Here is a 15421-nt window from a genome sequence, read left to right as displayed (position 1 = left end):
TTTATCTGCTCACCTGACGGCAGTTATTGACACGACGACGTCAAAAATAAATCATTCAATGCTATAGTAAATGCACAACTATGTACCTTAACCTCCTTCCATCTAGTTCATGATATTTATTTAGCTATAGTTAAGCATGTTTACCATTAGTTTTAAGCTCAATACGGTTTTCCTGTTTTGTGTTGTTGATGCTTTCGAATTCACAATTGTTGCAGAGAGCTTCAGCAATAAATAAATTTATTAGAAATAAAATACTGCATTCTGTTTTATTCTGATGAGGTATTTTAAATTCTTTTGAAAAACGATGGATATTCATGAAAATAAAAACAAGTAACAAGGGAAATTAATCTAGAAATCGGAACTTCATACCAAGATTCAGTGAATTGATAAGTGGTTACACAGATTGTGATAAACTTTCATGCTTTTGGATAAAAGGAGGGGGCTACATTTTGTAAAAATGTGTTTACATTCAGAGCCGAGAATGTTCTTAAAAACTTTAACTTTCAATTAGGCATATTTTATGAAATAACCCCACAAAAATGAAAAAAAAAATATGAATACATCGAAAATTTATTAATGCTGTGTCAAATTGCAGACATGTTTGTGGGTTTTTATTCGGTCTCATAATTTAACATATAATATATCAAAATAAAAGTCAAGTTGCTGAAATAAATGTTGATACAGTAAAACGCGTTTAGTACGAACACAGATATAGCGAATTTTCGGATATAGCGAAATTATTTTTGAATCCCTGGTAAATTATTGGCAATTCTTTGCAAACTTTACGGTTATAACGAATTCGGATACAACGAATTAACGGATATATCGAACTGATTTTGAGTACCGTAGAGGTGAATAATAACGAAATTTAACATAGTTACATAACTGAGTTTTACTGTAATACGTTTATAATATACGTTATTATTTTTTCATCGTCACTATTAATATCCACACTCAATAAATGAAATGTAACAATACATATAGCTATCGAATTTTAATGACCATATTTTAGAAAAAATCTCTTTTAAAAGTTACGATGCGACCTGTTTAGGTAGACCAAACAAGAAAAGTATTTGAAAATGATCTGGCGATGAAGGAATAGATGAGAATATGTAGGAATTCATTTGTTCTACATGTTTATTCATATTTATTATGATACTCGAATTAGAGATATACAATCTAAAAATGGTGAAACTCTTACGTTTTTAAAGAACAAACATACGATAAACACTTTTATAATTGGCTAATGTGTACAAAGTTTATTGCACCTCGATTCCACACGTTGTAAAGCAGAACTCGAATTTTTTTTTAATGTTAATATTAACCACAGGAAATATGTATGGCGGTTGACGTAATCGTGGAAAATGCGCAAAAGTATGGCATACCTGGCCTGTCCTCAAAATTATCCTAGTGTCGCCTTTGGTCTCAAATTTGGCCGGGTCCCAAATTTTAGTCTGACCTTAAATTTTGGCTGGCCCAAAATTCGGCCTTTTTAATATATTTGGACTCAGATCAAATTTTTTTCTCACATTTCCAAAGAGTTTTCATTGAATTTTTTAATTGATGTCTTAATGTTTAAGAGATAATAATATGGAAAATAAATATAAAACAGGTGCCCTCACTTATTGAGTTTTAATTGATTTTATTCATTTTACCGCACAAATACATTTGATATGCATATGCAATACTACTCTTACTATTTCCAAGGAATTGATTATGTCATACGTATGAAAGGTAATCGTGTTCAAAATCCAGACATGTAAACTTGTAAATCCGAATATGCAATCGTGATGGTTTGTGAGTCTAAGTATGAATGAGTGTAATTTTGATAGTATAACCTATAAAAACTCAGGAATAAACACTTTAGAGTTGACCCCGCAGGCCTCCAATCTATTTTTTCCTACAGATGCTTAATTGCATGTGTAAAATGCTGTTTGTTATTTACATGTAACCTGTCACTATAATACCCATTTTCCATCTGTAGTCTCTGAAGTTGTATTTCCGTTTCGAAATATCACGGCTGACATGTTACAAATCGACAAATGTAAAGTCTACAAGTTTTTCGAATTTTGACATGACCATATTTGGAAACAGTGGCGTCATCGATTGAAAAAGGCTAGCTGCAAGTAAAGACATGCCGTAATCGCCGGAATAGGGACGGAATAAATAAAAAAAATTGTTAGGTAGGCCTATAATCTTATAATCTCTGGATAACACGTTTCTTAGAAAGTATCATTTTTCGGAAAAATGAATTATGAGATTAGTGTACATTTTACATGTATCAAAAGAATGTATAAAAGATGCAAGTGAAGAATTCGATCGGCCTCAGATATCTTTTTAGAACTGTAGAAATTAAATATAATAAGTTTGTTTGATTATACGTGTGTATAGTTGATTAAGTACACTAAAAAGTATATATTAAGAAAATATCCCCAAAAGCCTCTCTATCGCTACCACAAAATTGGGACAAGACCCCCCCCCCCCCCACTCCCCTGGGAAAAATTACACGGGGTTGGCCAGCTGGTCGATGTAATAACTTTAAAGTTATCAATAAGAAAAAAAAAGCTATATTTAAAGACATCTGTTTTGAGATTTTGATTTTTATGAGACATAAGAAGCGACACCCCATTTACAAATAAACAAAAATTCCAAAGATAAGATTAACCGTCGTGAAATTAAAATGTGTATACATTATTTTTAAAGATATTTCATTTTGCATTGTTAGCAATATATAGGGAATATCTATCATGCAGGTGAAAATTGACATTTTTTTTTATTTCGAGCAATTATTACGGGATATGAGTATGACGTCTTGAATGTCTTTTCAATACAGACCCACTTTGTGAAGTTGGTTGATAAAAATTTTGTGGAAAGCTATTATGATAAAGCTTTACAGCCATTTGTGAAAATGTACAGTTTACAATAAAAAAGCTACTTAATTTTGTAACATTTCCGTCTGAATGTGCTGTTTGCGTATTTAGGAAAACAATATTCCCCTAAAGGGGATCTTTGGTATCAGAATTTGAACAAATCAAAACATTTTCTGACCTTTAATGTTGGTTAGAATAAACCAATTGGTATTTGCCATTTTTTTCTCATACAAGTATTTGATATAGATACTGTCCGATCCTGAGAGCAGTTTGAGTTGATTAAGTACACTAAAAAAACCTTGCCATGATGTAATACAATAGCAGTATTACATTCTTTAAGTATTTTGGAATTTAAAAATAGACTGTATCAAAATCTACTAAAACCAATCACTCATTCCTGTAGTCATATATATGTTTCAAAAGAACTATCACTTGAGGACTTAAAGCCATCTTGTCTAATGTTTCATGTGTATTTAATATAAATCGATAAATAAAATCAATACCATTCATCAAATGTGTAAAGAAAGTATAAAAATAAAATTGAGGCCGAAGATGTTTGTAGAGACCAAATTTGAGACCAGGCCAACTTCTGAAGACAGGCCAAAATTTGGAGTCCAGGCCAGGCCAGGCCAGGTTTTAGAGTATGCCAAAAATATGTGTTTTGTCTTCATTCGTGGCATACCCGCTATGTATGTATAGTTATTTACGTAGTTTTGTATATATTTATATTTAGAGAAGACGTTGACACGTAACTGTTACATAGATGTAAATGTCCTTCTTGGTTTGAGGAATATCCATGCAGATCAAGAACATTTGTTTTAACATTCTAATAGATTTAATGGGTAATATGCTGATTATCCAGCATTTTTATATCAACGAGTTACTACATTCACGAAATATTAAAGCTTTTTAAAACTTATTATCTGTCCAAAAAATGAGAAGAACAAGTGTATACAATGAATAAAATGTACAGAGGCAATTGTATTGTATTAATCGTAAGCTTTAAAAAATATAATGTACATGTCAAACGAATAAAACAGTAAATATTACTTTTGGACTTAAGTTAGAGTCTAGCGTTATATAAATTGTTTTTAAACAAAATGGTCGAATAAACAAAACACAGTAAGAGCTTTCCTCTAATGTTTATGATGTGCTATATTTACTTATAAAAAAACCCAATGTGTCTAGAAATAGATTATCTAAGAATAGCTTGCAGTGAAGAATTTTCTGAAAATTGCCTCTCTGAAAGAATCTACAGCAGGGGATACATTTTCGTCAATAATCTCGTTTCTTGTTTGTCTTGTGGAGGTAAGTTAGTACACTTTTTCAAATTATAATAGATTATTTATTATTTATATCGGTACAATAGCCAAGAAATATTAGTACAAGTACTTGCTTTGAGCAAATCAACGGATAATACGTACATGATAGTTGTGTTAACGTTTTAAATCTTTTTTTTATAATTCATCTAGGCAAATACACATTGAAGAGCATGCGCAGCGAGGATGCAAACCGCTTTGCCTGTTTTATGATTGCTTCTGAAACAATCGATCTTTTTTTGGATTGGGACTTTGTTTACGAAATCAACAACAGTCTTAAAAAAGTAGACGAAAGTTCAAAACAATTAATATTAGCGTTTGCCGTTTGGGGAACTATATTATATTTTCTAACCTTTCTAAGCCTTTGTTGTGATCTCTGTAACGATGAAGACGAAGAAAATCCCTGCTCACCGTGTCTTTCGTTGCTGTCAACCGTCACCGAGGATTTCCCTCAGATCATCCTTGCTATTGCCGTGGCTGGTCACACTACGAATTTGATATCGTGGGTTCAGATAGCAAAAGCGGTTTATGGATTCATTGAGCCTTTGGTACGAGTGGACAAACTTTTCAATGAAAGAGAAAAGAGCAAGAAAACGTTCAGCACCGCATCTCATGACTATGAATGCCAGAAATCCGCTGATATGTTTTTCTGTGGTGTATTGTGTTTGTTCTCTTTAGCTCTTTTTTTCATGCTATTATGGCCTAATTTATGAAACGACACAATAATGTCGGTTGTAAATATTTGATTTTAGTATGTGGAATCGTTAATATCTGCTTTTTATGTTTTGCTGTTTGGTTTAGATTAATATACAATACTCGTACTTCCTGCTTTCAATTGTGATATTTGTTAGATATGGTGTAGAATAAATACGTCGTACTGTACCAATAAACAACACGATTTTCTGATTTATAACCGACTGTTTTTTCTTCTTCTTAAATTGTATCTATGCATTTGTTTTGCAATTATTTCCTGAATGAAAATATAAAAGTTACCTGTTCCATAAATAAGTCATGTGAGAATTTTTCATATGTATGTAGGCCTATGTGTAAGTTTTGTGTTGTGTTGTGGGGGATATCAATTACCCAGGTTGATGTTTAAAAATAAAGATTATTAATACTAAGGTGCACAGAATCGGCTTGATGTTTAAGAGTCTTTTAACAGAATCAGCCGTCTTAAATTACGTTATCGCTCACATCTACATGTAATATTAATAAATAGACTGAGGTTGTTGTTTTGTATCTTAATAAATTGAATAAATTTGAAAAATAGCGCTCAAAGGAAGTTGGTTGAATATTTCGTACAATTTTAAGCCAAAAAAGTATAAAATGCCACTTGCAGGGAGAGACAATTTGAATACACTTAAACGGACCGACCCAGAATTCTTATGTTATGTTAGGATATATGTTCTTTCGTTGAGTTAATGAACGTTAAGAAATTCATTTGTTCGCTTTTTAAAATCGTTGAAACGAATTAAAAAAGTTTGTACAATTTTGAAATACGTTTGTTCAATTCTTTTTTACAAGTAAAATCCATATAAATAATGCATGTAGATTTAATGATACAAGATATTCCTAGTTTTGTATATGATGAACAATTAATACTTAGTTATAAAAAAGTATGTCAATTGAGGTTTTAATCATGCTGAAATAATATGATAAAATCATTTATGATGTAATCTTTTTCATAGAATGAACTCTCGAGTTTTCTGACTGTAGGAGCAAATATTTACAAAGTGGAACGTTAAAATTCCAAATGAATGAATAAATAAATACACATTTAAAAACGCTTTTCTCAAGTGTTGATTTAAATTTAGGGAAATCATTGACGTTTGGTATTAAACTTTTTGGGCCGAAAATTCGCAGCGCGAAACGTCCCATGCGGTCAGTCAATATACAGTGAAATGCAAATTATGGAGCATATCCCTTATAAATATTCCCAATATTCTGCACTTAGACATGCATTGAAATTTTGCTCTTAGTCTGAGCATTAGTTAACGTTGAGAGAAAACTTTATCAACACTATTTTAAAACACACCGAAGACCTAGTTAAATGCACATGTAAGTTTTAATGTAATACTAGACTAACTCCAATTTCTGGATAGCTATAGCTAGTCCAAACGATTTTCTAAATGGTGTAAACAAATATCTAAACTGTACAAACGTTAAATCCGATTTCCTTATCAAGCGAATTTGAAATGATACTTCTAGAATGTCATAGTAAACATGATGATTTCTGAAAACGACATAATTGCACTTTCGCTTTTTGTTCTTAGAATATATCGCTATTATTTCTATAAATAGATACCTGATCACTTGTGGGAAGCACAGTGTTCTAAATTTAAATCAACTCCAATAATGAATACGATAAAACAAGATAAAAATAAAGAGAGAAAACGTTGACCATACAGCAGCAGTAATAACACGGTACAGATAGACTTTAGAGAGTTATTGGAAGTTAGTTTGTCACCTGATTTAATTTCATTACTTCATTGATTTAATTTATTCCATTTATTTTTTTTCTAGCTGAAAGATTATTCACAATGGCCCGCTGTTGTAGAGTTTTCCTATTCATTGTTACACTCGTTTTAGAAATAGCGGATCTAATCTTGGATTGGGATTTTTACGTCGAAGTCACCAAAACAGACCTTATCGGAGACAAAATAAGATACAGTATTCTTGGATTTGCTATTTTTGGAACTATTTTGTTTTTGATTACCATCATTACCAAGTTTATTGGGATTTGCGATAGCGACGACGATGACCAGGACGAGGAGGACGGCGCATGCGCTGTAACACTTTCGCTGATATCCACCCTGTTTGAGGATTTGCCTCAGATCATATTGGCTCTTATCGTCGCGTTCAATACCAAGGATTTAATATCAGATGTACAAATTGTGAAAGCTGGTTATGGAATAGGCGAACCCATCATCCAGCTGATAATATGTGTCTGTCAGTATTGTCGAATGAATAGAAACACTTGGGATAAAAACACTTGTCGCATGAGTAGCAAGATATTTGAAATGTTTCTGAGTTGTGTTCTGATCATTTGTTCATCTATTTTGATGTATGATTTAATTTCTGATAAGTAATTAGGATTTATAAAAAGGTAAAATAATTTGAATCATAATATACGAAAATGGAAAAGAATTTAAGGTCTGTATGTCTTTTATATATTATATAATCATATCGTGACCTTTATCATAATGCATCGTTTGCAATTTGAAAATTATAAATTATTATTACAACACGTGATGACAGTTTTACCATTGAATTTGTCAAATGAATATGTTGAATTTCTTGTAATTTTTTTTCATTTAAATAAAATATGTACATTCATTAATACCGATTTTTTTTTTAAAATAATTTCATTTATGTCATGGGATTAAATACCATATTCCACTCTTGGGTTGTTTTTATTTTAACTAAATTGTAGCTACAAAAACATGCTGTGTTTAATTTAGGTCAGATAACCAGGGATATGTTTTATTGTTAATAAAAAGGAAATAAAATTTCCATCTTCGGAAAATATTTTGAAAAATGGAAATCCCAAGTTTTTTTTAAGTAAATGAATTTCCAGTATTGAAGCTATAGGGAGTTCTAAGCACACAAAAAGTGATAGAGGTAGAGATAGAGATAGATGCACATGTAACAAATTATTCGAAGTAATCGAGATGCTGTCCTAAAACTCAACGATAGTTTAACAGATAAAGTTCCGTTGAAATACCATAAAAAGAAACCCCTACAACTTTCTAAATTTTTACCGTGCCCATGTTGTGAAATTTTGAATGATCGTCAACATTATATCAGTTTTGAAACTTTTATTTCCTTTTTGCTTGACCTTTGTTTTGAACATGAATCTTTTTAGATAACCGTGCAAAACCGGTATTTTGTGAATCAAACTACATGTGTAAGTTAAAAAATTACAAATAAAATTATTGCAATCTCAAAATATATAGATACTCTCTTTCCGGGTCCGAAACCAACTTTTCATTATATAGACTCTGAATTTTTATCGAAAAGTTTTTCTATAAATGTTTAGTTTACATTTTTTGCACCCTTCTCATTAAAAGGATTCTCTTTGCTTACCCTTCTATGAAACATGCGTTTCATATTTCTTTTTCTGTAACCCAACAACATTTCTTTACAAACTTCAATCGCAAATACCTTCAACAATAAACGATACTGATTGGGGCACGTTTATAACTTACTTGATTTATTAGTTTGCTCTTAGCAGACTATCAGATCGCAAAACTTTAACATAGAAGATTTCGGTAACATCCAAACAATTGAAGATATGCAAAATCATTATTTAAGATATTAAGAAATATACTTTTAAATGCGCTGATTTTAAATGGTTGCATTAAAAATATACATTAAAGGGATAATTATTTTCTGTAACCTGGAAACGTTTATAAATGCTATTTGTGCTATATTTATCTAATGGAAATCCCACTATCCTTAAATTAGAACATCTAAATTTAGTCCGGCGAAGATTTCCAGAAAATTACTTCTCAAGAATTTCAAACCACAGTCGCTACCTAACTGTATTGTAGAGGAATTGTTTAAAACCGGTAAGTTTAACGATGTTGCTAGAAATAGTTAAAGTATTTCAATATTTTAAATGAATATAAAAACATCTGAACTCTTCGGGCATGCATTTCAGAATAATACTAAAACCCTGTGACTCTTTTTTCACATAGATTAACACGTCACACAAGATGCGCAGCGAAAAGGAAACTTGCTTCTTATTGTTCATGATGGTTTCTGAAACTGTTGATCTTATTTTGGACTGGGATTTTGCATACGAAATAGCCCAAAGCACTGATCCAAATGTGCAGAGTACTAAATATTGGATCTTAGGATTTGCCATTTGGGGGACCTTATTGTATTTAACAATAATCGTTTTTCTGTGTTGCGATCTTTGTAATGGCGACGACGAAGAGCATCCATGTATGGCGTCTCTTTCTCTACTGTCGACCGTCACAGAGGACATGCCACAAATCGTCCTCGCTATCACTGTTGCAAGACATACGACACATCTGATATCTGTGGTTCAAATCTTGAAGGCTGTGTACGGAATAATTGAGCCTCTTGTAAGAGCAATAAAATTATCATGCGACAGAAAACACAGTAAGAAAACGTTCCGAAGTCCTACTCATGATAACGAATGTCAGAAATGTTTTGATATGATCTGCAGTTCCATTCTGTGCGTCTGCTCTATTGCTCTCTTTTTTATGGTTTTGGCAATTCGATAAATTTGAAATTTTAATTTCAATCTGGCCAGAATCAGTTGAATTACCGCTGTTTTTGCATCTCTGGCATGGTTTGTCTTTTTGCCCTTGTCTTGATATTTGTTTATAATTGTTTTAACATTTAATAAAAATGTTAGTGTACTGATTTCGCACCACCTATCAAAACTTTTGCAAAATGAAAGCTATAAGAATATGCAAATAGGATTATGATGTGTACATGTATATAAATAGAGAACAACTTTGATGTACAAGTTCAAGAAGGATGCATCAGAACAATAATGCTGTCAATGAATTAACCAAATTAAGTTTAATGTAAAAAGAGTAAAAACTTAACATAAAAAAGGAATTCTATGAAAAATCTTTCAGAAGTGGATGATTAAATATTAAATCAATTTTAACTTTTCCATCTTAAGGTGCCTTACTACACCTTTAATATTTTCTCAAATAAGCAGAAATGTACTTAATTATGATAGATATCATAATGGATTAGAAGTATTTAAGTGAAATAGGCAAACAAGTGCAATTTTGGATGACAAATTACATTTTCGAAAATTTAATTTAATAAACATGAACAAAAGCTACTGGCGGATTCGAACTCATGATCTGAGGTTCAGATGGCCACTTCTTTAGCCACTGAGCTACGACGATATACCACTAAATACTTATATGCCATTTAATATAATATTCAGCACAGTTACAAAACATTAAAAACAAATCAAAAGTATTTGGAATCAGAAGAATATTAACTACAGTGTCAGCTATTGCCATTAAAACATTTGTAAGAACGTGTAATTATAAAGAAAGTAAATTTATCAAACAAAATGTATTAAAGATAATTAAAGAATACATGAAGCAGTAGACATCAATAGAATAAAAGGATCACACAAGACAGGTGAGAAAAGTTTCTCATCTGTTTCAACGTATTGCTTTCAATACTTGTTGATGGTTTTTAATAAAAAAAACTAATCATACTTGTTAAAGAAATACAGTTAAAATCGATAAAAGGGAAATTATCCAAGATATAACTATTGACACATTATAATTTTCACTCATAAAAGTTCACAGAAACGAAAAAAATTTCGGGGACTTATAACAGAAAATGTTTACATGTTTTCACCATTCGGAACTCACTCGGAATACCTCGCACAATTTCTCAACGTTATCATCCGGGCTATATCATGGCTGATGCGATGCAAAATCCCCGTAGACTTTCTATTTTTGGTTGTATTTTGAAACCTTAAGCGGTAAAGGGGGCGTTTCAAAACAGATAATCTGGACATTTTTCATAATTGTGGATGAACGTAGTTTAAGCACAAAAGTATTTATGATTATCGAAAATTAAGCAAAAAGTGGGGGGGGGGGGGGGGGGCAAAATTTCGGGACAGAGTATATATATAGCACTTTTAACACGACCCCCTACTTTAAATAACCCAATAAAATGCAACGCAACTTTATATATTTCTTAAGATAAAATATATGATTATATTAATGTAAATTAAATGTTGGTCTAATTAAGTTGTACAAAAAAAAGAAATCTCGAAAAAATTTACTTATCTTGGTAGTGCTGCAGTTTGGTAATAATCTGCTGGTAAATATTTCATAATGACTTAAACCACGGAGAGCATAGAATGCCAAGGTACCTAATAGATAAATAAATAACAAGAGGGCATTTAAATCAATAAGTTTATTGGAATTATATGCCGCTACTGGCCGAGGTGATTCCGGTTCGAAGCTACCACGGGCCTACTAGCAATCAACAACAAAGCAACAATAAGTGACGATGAATCAATGGATAAATTGTGCAATAAGTAAGCACAACTCAGCAATCGACACCAATCATTCAATATTCAATTAATTAATACATGTAGTTATATTCAATGCATTTTTTAAAGTAAGCATAATACACAGATACAGAAACACAACAACATGCTGTTTCAATCAATCAATAAATCAAGCTATCAAATTAAATTCAATTCTAGTATATTACTGCGTACAATGTATTGCACACGCGCATGCTTGTCATTATTATGTAGTAGTGTTTTGAAATGGATATAAATAGTGGAAAATTGCATGTAAAATAATGTCAGAATAGTTGAATTCTTCTATTTGAGTTAGGATAACGCATCAGCTGTGACCAAATAAACTCTAGGTTTACTGCGACGTTTGTTATGTCCTGGATCCAGGTTGATGAAAGGTTTTGACCTTTGCAAATCGCCATTGAAGAAAAGATGAAAACCAAAAGCAATATATCTCCTGAAAGAGGGAGGGAGGGTTGGTTATTATGATAAGTTTTAGAGGATATTTTTTAGAGACAGAAAAAAGTATCACCTTACCGCTTTGAGAACAATTGATAAAGGGATGCGTGGTATGCAAGCTAGTTTTGGAGTGAATGTGTTAGACTGGAGCAATTCCGAAATCTGAACACCCCTTTTAGGCCTATAATGTTTCTTTCGTGTGCTGAGACCTTGTACAGATTCTGCATTTCCCTGCATTTCTAAAGGACTTTTACTTTTGTCTAAAAAGGAAAACAAATGTGTTTTTATTCATTCATCTAAAATACAAATAAAAAATTAATTGTGGTACTATCACTAATTGTAATTACATTTTATTAAGTTACTGTGGGTATTCAGGTTAAGGGTACAATCTCATTCACTTACCAAATGCATCCTGTAGATAAAGGCACTGACCCCTCCATGAACTAACTTTCTTAGCCTGCTGTTCGTAAGCTCTCTGTAAATCACACAACTGCTCCTCTAACAGCATGCAGGAAGTGCATGTGTTCTGTAGCACTCTAAAAGGAGATGATACAGAAATTGCCACTGGCCCTATATCACAATCAGATAAAAAGTCTGGCTCCTGGGGTCGTATGCATAAAAATTCTTAAGTGCTTAAGCATATTCTTAAGTACAGAATTTGTACTTAGCAGATTGAAATTTGACTTAGCATATTGCTTAGTATGTTGGATAAAACTTCTCAACTCTTAAGTATATGCTTAGTATATTCTTAAAGTTAAGCATGGTATTTACTTGTCATAAGTTTTTAAGCATATACTTAAGTAAATCCAAAATGGCTGAAAGAAGGAAGGGAACATTTAAGCCAAGAGTTGATCCATTAAGATCCATGTCGGCCGCAGAATTACAGGCAAGATTTAGGTTTAATCAAGAAGGTATTGACTTTATAACAAATTTAATTTGTGATTTTATTGAGCCTCCGACACACAGGAATTATAGTATTTCAGCACATGTGCAAGTTATGGTAACGTTGAGGTACTTTGCAACTGGACGTATGCAGCTGTGCAGTGGGGACAATTTTGGTATTCATCAATCCACTGTATCGAGAATAATTCACAGGGTGACCACTGCTCTCGTACAGCCTCGTATTGTTAGAAGGTTTATATCCTTTCCAGTACAACCAGACATGATCAGGAAGCACCAGGCTGATTTTTTGGGGATCGCACAATTTCCGGGGGTTATTGGGGCCATTGACGGCACCCATGTACGCATTCTGGCTCCATCTGAACATGAACCAAAGTATGTGAATCGTAAAAACTTTCACAGTAGTCCAGTAAAGAAGAAGTATCGACCTTAAACAAATTGCAACAAAAATTTTTTTTATAGCTTTTCAAAGGTGTTTTGTTCGTAATCTAAATAAGAAAAAACCACTTCAAAATATTGTAATTTAAAATATTTTTTATCAAAAAAAAAATCAATATATTTTGTATACGTTCAATGTCTTTTATGCGCTACCGTACATCAAGTTTATGACGTATTATTGGTGAATCTTACGTCAACAACATCATGAGAGATGAAAATTAATGAGAATTTTTGTACCTTGCAGTATTTCTAGGAGGTAAGTAATAATTGAATGTATTCAGTAAAATATTGTTAAACATTTTTACATGTTTTGATCTTCTTCCATTTAAAAAATAATAAATCCACACCAGACGTGAATCGGTCAGTAGTAAGATCTTGAAGTTAATGACATGTTATACATGCCAAGATTTATTTAGACAAAATTAAAGTTTTCATTTAATTTAAGAATTATTTTGTCCTGCATTAGATAATACAGCCATCTTTTGTAATTTGTTCGAAATTAAACGTATTCGTTGGGGGTCATGCAGACTGAAAAAAAATATGGAACGCAATTTGGGTCAAAAATTAACAAAATACAGCATAATGCTTCATTTTTTTCCCCATTTCGCAATGGCATAATGAATTTCTTTTTGAATAAATAAGATGATTATATTTATCAAATACAGTGTATGTAATTGTATTTCAATTTTAAATGTATGCCGGATTTAAATCTCATTCAATTTAAAATTAATTTTGTCTTAAAAGTCAAATTGTTGATATAAATATATCTTCTATAATTATATACTCAGTGTATTGCTTAAGATTTAAAGTTTAAATCAGAATTTAATCTCCGATTTAAGTTACTTAATTATTTTGATTAATCAAGAGTGACAAATGTAACATGTCTACAAATGTATTTTCTTTTCAATACTTTCAGCAATTATGGAAGTCTGCAAAATATGTCATGGTCCCCTTGCTACCAGCAGCACTGTATGTTTGACTTCGAAAGGAAGCAAAACTATTAATGCAGCAAGTGAAGAAATAGGACAGGACATACTTTGTATCCCTGGTGATGTCGTTCACACAGACTGCAGAAAATTCCTTACTGAAAAGAGAAGAATTCTTGTAGCAAAGCGGAGAATAGCAAATTGCTACAGCGATACCTCAGAACCTCCAAAACTCAGATCTCATTCATCTTTTGACTTCCGGGACCACTGTTTGTTCTGTGGATTTCCAGCTAAAATAAATGAGAGGAAACGTGGAAACGATGCCTTTTGTGTTAGAACATTTGAATTTCAGAAGACCATTGGAAAAAATTGCGAAGAAAGGAATGACAGTTGGAGCCGTGAAGTTAAAGGAAGGCTGGGAGTTATAAATGACTTACACGCAGCTGATGCTCTATATCACCAAACCTGTAGTGTCAATTTCCGTACCAGAAAAAACATTCCTAGCACATTTTCTCCAACACCAGCGAAACATAAAAAGGAATGTACCTCAGGTAGACCAGTAGAGCTCATACAACAAAAAGCATTCATGAAAATAACTGATTATTTAGAAGCAAATGATGATGAGCAAATTACCACAGTAGATCTTGTTAAAAAAATGGAAGAATTTTGTGAAATTCCTTACAGTGTTGTGTACATGAAGCAAAAGCTTCGACAAAAATATGACAAAGACATCGTCTTCACCGATGTCAATGGCAAATTGGACGTTGTCACATTTTGTTACACAGCTAAATCAATTCTTCATGACTTCTACATGCAACAGAAAAAAGATCCAGAGTCAGACAAGTTTGCTCTAATAACCGCTGCATCCACGATCATACGCAGTGACATTAAGTGCATGTCCATTTCAAAGCAGTCTTATCCATCCCCAACAGAAGTAGGATCGATGAATTTTCATACAAATTTCTTACCGCTGTCACTGAAAAATTTTTTAGATAGCATTTTCATAGAAAAAATTCCTAATCTGAAGATAGCAGCAATTGGTCAAGCGATGATTCAGGCGGCAAGACCAAGGGTCATTATTTCACCATTACAAATCAGTCTGGGTGTTGTTCTGCATCAACACTTTGCCTCTCGTTTCCTTATCGACACCTTGCATAATCTTGGCTTCTGCACATCCTACTCTGAAATTAAAAAGTTCCAATCATCCGCTGCTGTGGTACAGGGCAATTCACTTCAGGTTGATGTTGGAGAGGAGTCTTGTTTGCAGTTTGTTGCAGACAATGTTGATCACAATGCCTGTACGATTGATGGTCTGAATACTTTCCATGGAATGGGAATCATGGCAGCAATAACACCAGTTGTGAAAAAAGATTTTCAAGTTCCAAGAAGAGATGTTTCAAAAGAGGAAGTACTGAACATTGAAACAATTGATGTATCTCTGTACCAGCAGAATACAAAGAC

The 15421-nt window shown here is 32.4% G+C and overlaps 2 long non-coding RNA genes across 2 annotated transcripts; both read left to right on the top strand.

Annotated features, from left to right (window-relative positions):
* The first annotated feature begins 4058 nt into the window (after positions 1–4058).
* Positions 4059–5311, top strand: LOC128184670 (uncharacterized). Its single transcript, XR_008243764.1, has 2 exons — positions 4059–4178; positions 4343–5311. It is a non-coding gene; the product is annotated as an uncharacterized LOC128184670 (long non-coding RNA).
* A 3308-nt stretch (positions 5312–8619) lies between these two features.
* LOC128184874 (uncharacterized) lies at positions 8620–9586 on the top strand. Its single transcript, XR_008243784.1, has 2 exons — positions 8620–8760; positions 8890–9586. It is a non-coding gene; the product is annotated as an uncharacterized LOC128184874 (long non-coding RNA).
* Positions 9587–15421: the final 5835 nt, after the last annotated feature.

The sequence above is a fragment of the Crassostrea angulata genome, chromosome 5, assembly GCF_025612915.1.
Source record: "Crassostrea angulata isolate pt1a10 chromosome 5, ASM2561291v2, whole genome shotgun sequence".
Classification (NCBI taxonomy): domain Eukaryota; kingdom Metazoa; phylum Mollusca; class Bivalvia; order Ostreida; family Ostreidae; genus Magallana; species Magallana angulata.
Note: the sequence above shows the minus strand (reverse complement) of the source record. Positions and strands in the feature narration are given on the sequence as shown.